The sequence below is a fragment of the Macaca thibetana genome, chromosome X (genome assembly GCF_024542745.1).
Source record: "Macaca thibetana thibetana isolate TM-01 chromosome X, ASM2454274v1, whole genome shotgun sequence".
NCBI classification, from domain to species: domain Eukaryota; kingdom Metazoa; phylum Chordata; class Mammalia; order Primates; family Cercopithecidae; genus Macaca; species Macaca thibetana.
In genome coordinates this window covers 129,669,797-129,675,874 of record NC_065598.1, presented here as the reverse complement: position 1 = coordinate 129,675,874, position 6,078 = coordinate 129,669,797, and the positions used below count along the sequence as shown (strand labels likewise).

Below are 6,078 nucleotides of genomic sequence, written 5' to 3'. Positions count from 1 at the left end.
TTTTTAAGACAAGCAGCTTTTCACTTAAGGTTAAAAACCAAATGGAGAAGGGTGGGTAGTGATGTGTCTGGGTTTTGTTGTAAGCCTGGAGGGTGAGCAGGTGGTTAGGAGAGGGTAGGGTGTCAAGAAGGCCCAGGCCTTCCCTGAGCCACTGGTAGAACCTTCAGGAATAAGATTGATGAGCCATCGGGCCTGAGGAGAGGGCCTGGGGAGTGTGTATGAGGGGCCTGGGCCAGGACTCTTTTCATATGTGGCCCCACAGGCACACCCTTACTGTAATGATTGTGGAATCGGGAAGCCATCACCACAGTTTCCAATTCCTTACCACTATTATTACCATGACTGTGCTGAGTGCATGTGCTTTGAATTTTCAGTGAGCCTGCTAGCCCAGGGACACTTCTACCTGCCCCGTTATGCGTGACACAGACTGACGGACCACAATAGCAGAGAGCAGTCGTGGGCCTCACATCTGGGGGATCAGGCCTCAAGGATTTTGCGTGACAGTTTATTCCAGCTCTTCCATGTCTCTTAAGAAATCCACAATTTTGATTTTCTGTAACCACCCCCACCCCCCCCCATGCTTTTAAAAGCACATATTATGTGCCAGATGCTAGAGGAAGCATATTGGATATATCATTTATTTAATCCTTACCACAGCACTGTGAGGTAGATGTTATTGTTAACCAATTTTACAGATGTGGAAACTGAGGCACAGAGAGATTAAGTAACTTGGCCAACACTGCTCTGCTCCAGCAGAGCTTCTGGAAGTCAGCTGGCCGGCTAGACTCTTTCAGATTACTTTTCCTAACCCAAGCCCACTTCTGAATTGTCTCTCCCTATTGATTCAACCCCTGTGGTGAGGGGTTTATCTTCAAATGAGGTTTCCTGGGATAGCCCTGCTGTGGAGTCAACCTGACCAAGGGCCAGCTGCACCACTCACCTGGGGGCAATTGCCTGTAGAACCAGAGAACAGAAATAAGAAACTTCACTAGGGTTGGCCACAAACCACAAGATCCTCTAGAAGGACCCCAAAATGTCCGTGAAGACCAATAGTCGGATTACTGACCGTGCCGCCAGAGAAAGAAAGTGCAGCCTACCAACTACCCATCCAATTTGAGCCACATGACGTGCCAACGTGGGTGTTTTCTGAGGAAAACCTTCAGTTCACCCAGCAATTCCAGCCTAAGCTCTTTTCAGAGTCTGCCTGAACTAGCTAGATAGTTGCCTCTGGGTCACTGTAACCCAAAAAGGCTTAATTAAAATCAGGAAATAGGCTCAAGTTCCTCTGCTGCAATACTATAAACTTTAGATAGGTCCAAGTAGGCTGCAAGGACACACAGGGATAAAAGGTACTTTGGATACAGCACAGTCGTCTGGGATACTCATATACACACCCACACGATACCCTCCTCCCCCCATAGAAATTAAGAAATGAGAAAAGGAAAGTATTTGGCTCTAGATGAGCTTCCTTTGTAAAGGCTGGAGACAACAGCATTTGTCTACTGAACACATTTTGTCTGGGTATGGGGGAAGCAATCTCTCTAGCCTGAGGGTCTCAGGCAGGACTTGGCCTGGTGGGTGCTTAGGGCCAAGTGGGGGATGACTGGCAGGCCAAGGGCATGAGGAGGATAGAGGAAGAAAGGGGGCAGAAGGTGAGAGGGGTGAGAGACTAGAAAGTGAAGGGAACAGGCACAGAAGGGAGAGAAGAGGGACGCCAGAGATGTTTGGAGTAGGGGCAGCTGGGAGAACCCATGGTGCTGACAGTCAGCTCCGCATCATGATAAAGCCATTTCCTGTTTATCAGACATGATTAGGGCATTAGAGTTCTCATACCAAAGATTTATCTAAGAGTAGACATTTGGCCCCTTTGGGTATCAATCCTTTTGGAACTCAGTTTTGTTTTTTGTTGTTTTTATTTGTTTGTTTGTTTTTACTGTGAATATACCTTATTTAGTCATTTTTGTTTACAAGTGAAACTCTGGGAATTCAAAATTAACATCATTACCTATGAGCTTCTTATAGACACCAGAAAAAATTTCAACCTTGTGTGCCACATTGTTCTGCTGTGCTTTGTCCAAATGAACCTTTGTGAGGCAGCTGCCATCCAGTTTCAAGTGGATTCTCTTGCCCACAATTTAACTTGGAAAGATCAAGTCTTCAAGATCGCATGGTACACAGCTATCAGAGTATGGCTCCCATGATGCTTTTGCTTATTTTTTGTATGGCTTTTTCAAGTTGGCTTAGGCAGAATTCTCCTCTGAGTAATAAAGACAACATGCTTCTCACTGAACTCTTTCTCCAATTCACGTACTAGCCAGACTTGGATTTTCTGGGAAGATTTCAGTTGAGAAACAGGAACAAAGATTATGATAGCTTTCTGACTACCACCAACTTCAGTTTCCTTGGCTGCTATGATATTCAGCTCCCTGAGCTGAGTCTTGAGGTCCACGTTCATCTTTGGCTCCAGAAGAGCCTGGGAGATGCCGAACTTGAACTTGTCTGGCTTCTTGCCTTTGGGCTTCTTGATCCTGGTGTTCAAACTGAACATGGGCTTCTCCTTGCTGAGTACTGGCTTAGGAAGAAACCCAAGTCTCACAGTTTGGGATAGATAGCTTTTTGAAATGTATTCAGACTCCACTGCTTTCTGAAACTAAACGTCCTGAGTCCTTTTTCTGGAAAGAGTGGTAAAAGAGGCAAGGAGTTTGCTTGTGAAAATTGGTTTAATTCTTTAAATAGATATTTGTTTATTCAGGGCCTCCTATGCACTAAGCACTGTGTTGGGTACTGTGGACATGACAGACCTGGAGCCTTCTTATGGAGCTTGTTCTGCCTATAATTTGGCCCATTTTGAGGGGGTCAGAGAATGAACACTTCCACTTCCTAAACTGTGCTGGGCTGTGATGCAGTGAGGTCTTTGAGGGTCTCGGGAATAAGTTGGGTTGTTTGCCCTTATAATAAAAGGCTCCAGATTGTGGTGCCGAGACTTCCCAGTGTCAGCTGTCGCTCTGTGCTGCTGTCACCGTGTTGTTTCTTTAGGAGCAGAAAGATGTGATCTCTTTCCTAACCCTGTAACAAAAGACAGTTAACAAGAGAAAAGCATTTAACAAACTTATTTAATCAAATTTTACATGACATGGGAGCTTTCAGAAATGACGACCCAAAGGCCCAGGGAAAATGGTGTATTTTTATGCTTAGGTTCTATAAAGAACGTATAGAAATGTGATTGGACAAAGGGTATGATCTAATGGTAACAGACTGAAGGCAGAGGGTACCCAGTAAGTCTTGTCTGTTTAGAATCTTCTTGGCTTTTCTGTGTAGCATTCCTTCCTCCAGGGTATAGGGCAGGAACTCTCTGGCATGAGGGTCTGCAAGGGAGAAGTGACCTTTCTAGATCGTATGGGTTGCCTTGGGGGAGAGAGGTTCCAGTTTCTATGATTCACCCGGGGCGGGAGACAGGAGGGTAGGAGAAGGTCAGGGAGGGTAGGAGAAGGTCAGCGAGAGACTTTGCTTCTGAGGTGGCAACTGAGACCTTCCAGTCTCCTTTAGTTCAAAGTACTCAGCATGCCAAAGCACCATCATTTGGGGTATCATTTTCTGAGGGCTAGCACTTCTTATCTGCCATGTTATTTAACACATGTTTGCCTAGGCTAGGGCCTTACAGTGGCTTTTCTCTCCCACGGAGTATAAAGTGGATGTGTTTTGTGATAATGGTTGGCCAGTTGGATGTATTTTCTCTTCCTCCTTAGTGCTAAGCTGCATTCCACATGGTTGAGGTTGCTGGAAGTACAGCTTCCAAAGAAGTGAGGACTTACAGTATAGTATAGTCAGTGGCATGCTGGCAGATGTCCAACAATTCCCTCCCTCAGTTGAGCAGGGAGGGGAATGCTGGTTTATAGTGTTTGCTGATTTCCATGGTGTAAATGCTCCCACCATGGCCAGTTTCAAGCTCCTGACATGACATCACCGAACAAGGAGTCAGGAATACATGTGCAACAGCATGGCATCGTAGAGTATTTCCGCCACACAGATACAATAGATGTAAATAACTTCAAAAGCATAGGTAACATAAGTGTAGTGAAATAATTAGGAAGTGATGAGTTTTGAGTATTCATTAGCTTTGTCTGGTTTTTTTTTTTTTTTTTTTTTTTTTTTTTTTGAGACATAGTCTCCCACTGTCGCCTGGACTGGAGTGCAGTGGCGCTATCTCGGCTCACTGCAACCTCTGCTTCCCAGGTTCAAGTGATTCTCCTGCCTCCATCTCCCGAGTAGCTGGGATTACAGGCGCCCGCCACCACACCTGGCTAATGTTTTGTATTTTTAGTAGAGACGGGGCTTCACTCTGTTGGCCAGGCTGGTCTCAAACTCCTGACCTCGTGATCCACCCGCCTTGGCCTCCCAAAGTGTTGGAATTACAGGTGTGAGCCACTACGCCCGGCCAGCTTTGTCTTTAGCATAACCTAATTGTAAGTTTAGATCATTTCATTTTTAACGATGGCTATATTTAACAAACTGGCCCACAAAATTCATGTTGAACCATTGATTCTCACTATCTGGATGAGTGTGGTGCTGCCTCACTTTTCTCTTAGCTTAGCAGTAGAGAGTCTGAGTAAACTGGGTCCCAAGGCTCTTGCCCCCACTTTAACCGGAGCAGCCCTGCTTGTATTCATTTCATACGTAATGGGGTTCTGTGTTTGAGCAGAGGGTTCCAGTGTTTTTTATTTTTTAATCTTTTTTTTCTGTCACCCAGGCTGGAGTGCCGTGGCACAATCTCGGCTCACTGCAACCTCTGCCTCCTGGGTTCAAGAGATTCTCATGCCTCAGCCTCCCGAGTAGCTGGGACTACAGACATGTGCCACCATGCTGGGCTGATTTTTGTATTTTTAGTAGAGACGGGGTTTTGCCATGTTGGCCAGGCTGGTCTTGAACTCCTGACCTCAAGTGATCCATCCACGTCAGTCTCCCCAAGTGCTGAGATTACAGGCATGAGCACCCAGCCTCCATGTTTTTTAAATGTTTTTTTTTTTTTCTTTTTTTGAAAAGCATTGGTATAGATGGTCTATGAGGTTCCTTCCATTTATGGTGTCTTAAGTTAGCCATGTCTTGCTAACCTTCCATTTTCCCTTTCGTTCCCTTGTCCCCTCTTGTCACTCAGGCATCCTATTCCTGCTATTCCCAGAGATCTTTCTGTCCCATCCCAGGCTCTCCATCTTCACTGAAGAGATAGCTGTTATCAGCTGATATGGTTTTAGGTGATATTCCTCCCAGGCATATTTTACTTTTCAACATGTGACTCCAGAAGACACATAAGGTCTTTCAAATACAAAGAAATGAATTTCTAAAAGCTGGAATTCCAGGCAGGGTGCTGGAGGTGAGGGGTGGGGTGCTGTCTGTACTCAGTGCCCTTAAAATCATAACACTGAACAGTCAGACCTGATTCTACTTTGCAGTATCCTTCAAAAATCTCTTGATTTCGATGGGTTGCTAAGTTACCCCCAAAGAACGGCCCAAGAGTTTATCTCTATTTTTCTTTACACAACACAGTTTTCTTAGAGTGAAAACTAAAACCTTATCCTAGCAGATGTTTGGTTTGTCTTCCCCTGAATGCAGTTTTCATCCCTGGAAATGATAGAGAGGCTGCAAAGGTTATGGATATGACACAATCCTTTCTGAAGGCAAATTCACCCTCTTTAGCATGCCAGAAAAATTATTTTTCCAGGAAAACTAAACACTAAGCACATGCTTGGATGTTCCTTTCAAGCAAGAGAGGAGCCCTTTCTATCCCATTAAGGTCAGGCAATTGCCCAAGTGATTTGCTTCACTGCCTATCATAACGGGGAGTGTGGGACGGAACCAGCAGGGGTTTACTCTCATCTCTCTCCATCCAGCAGGCTAGCCAAGCAAAGTTCATAGGCACAGGCACCCTCCGAAGCCTGGAGTCAGAGAGGCTGAGGCTGGGGGCCACTCGGGACCCCTCCAATACACACACACAAACACACACACACACGCACACACACACACGGATGCATGCATGCACACACATAGAAGCCCACAACATTCCCTCAGTTCAACACGGCAGCT

At 45.5% G+C, this 6,078-nt stretch overlaps 1 pseudogene; it reads right to left on the bottom strand.

Annotated features, from left to right (window-relative positions):
* Positions 1-1,964: 1,964 nt before the first annotated feature.
* LOC126946426 (40S ribosomal protein S7-like) lies at positions 1,965-2,548 on the bottom strand (annotated as a pseudogene).
* Between the last annotated feature and the right edge of the window lie 3,530 nt (positions 2,549-6,078).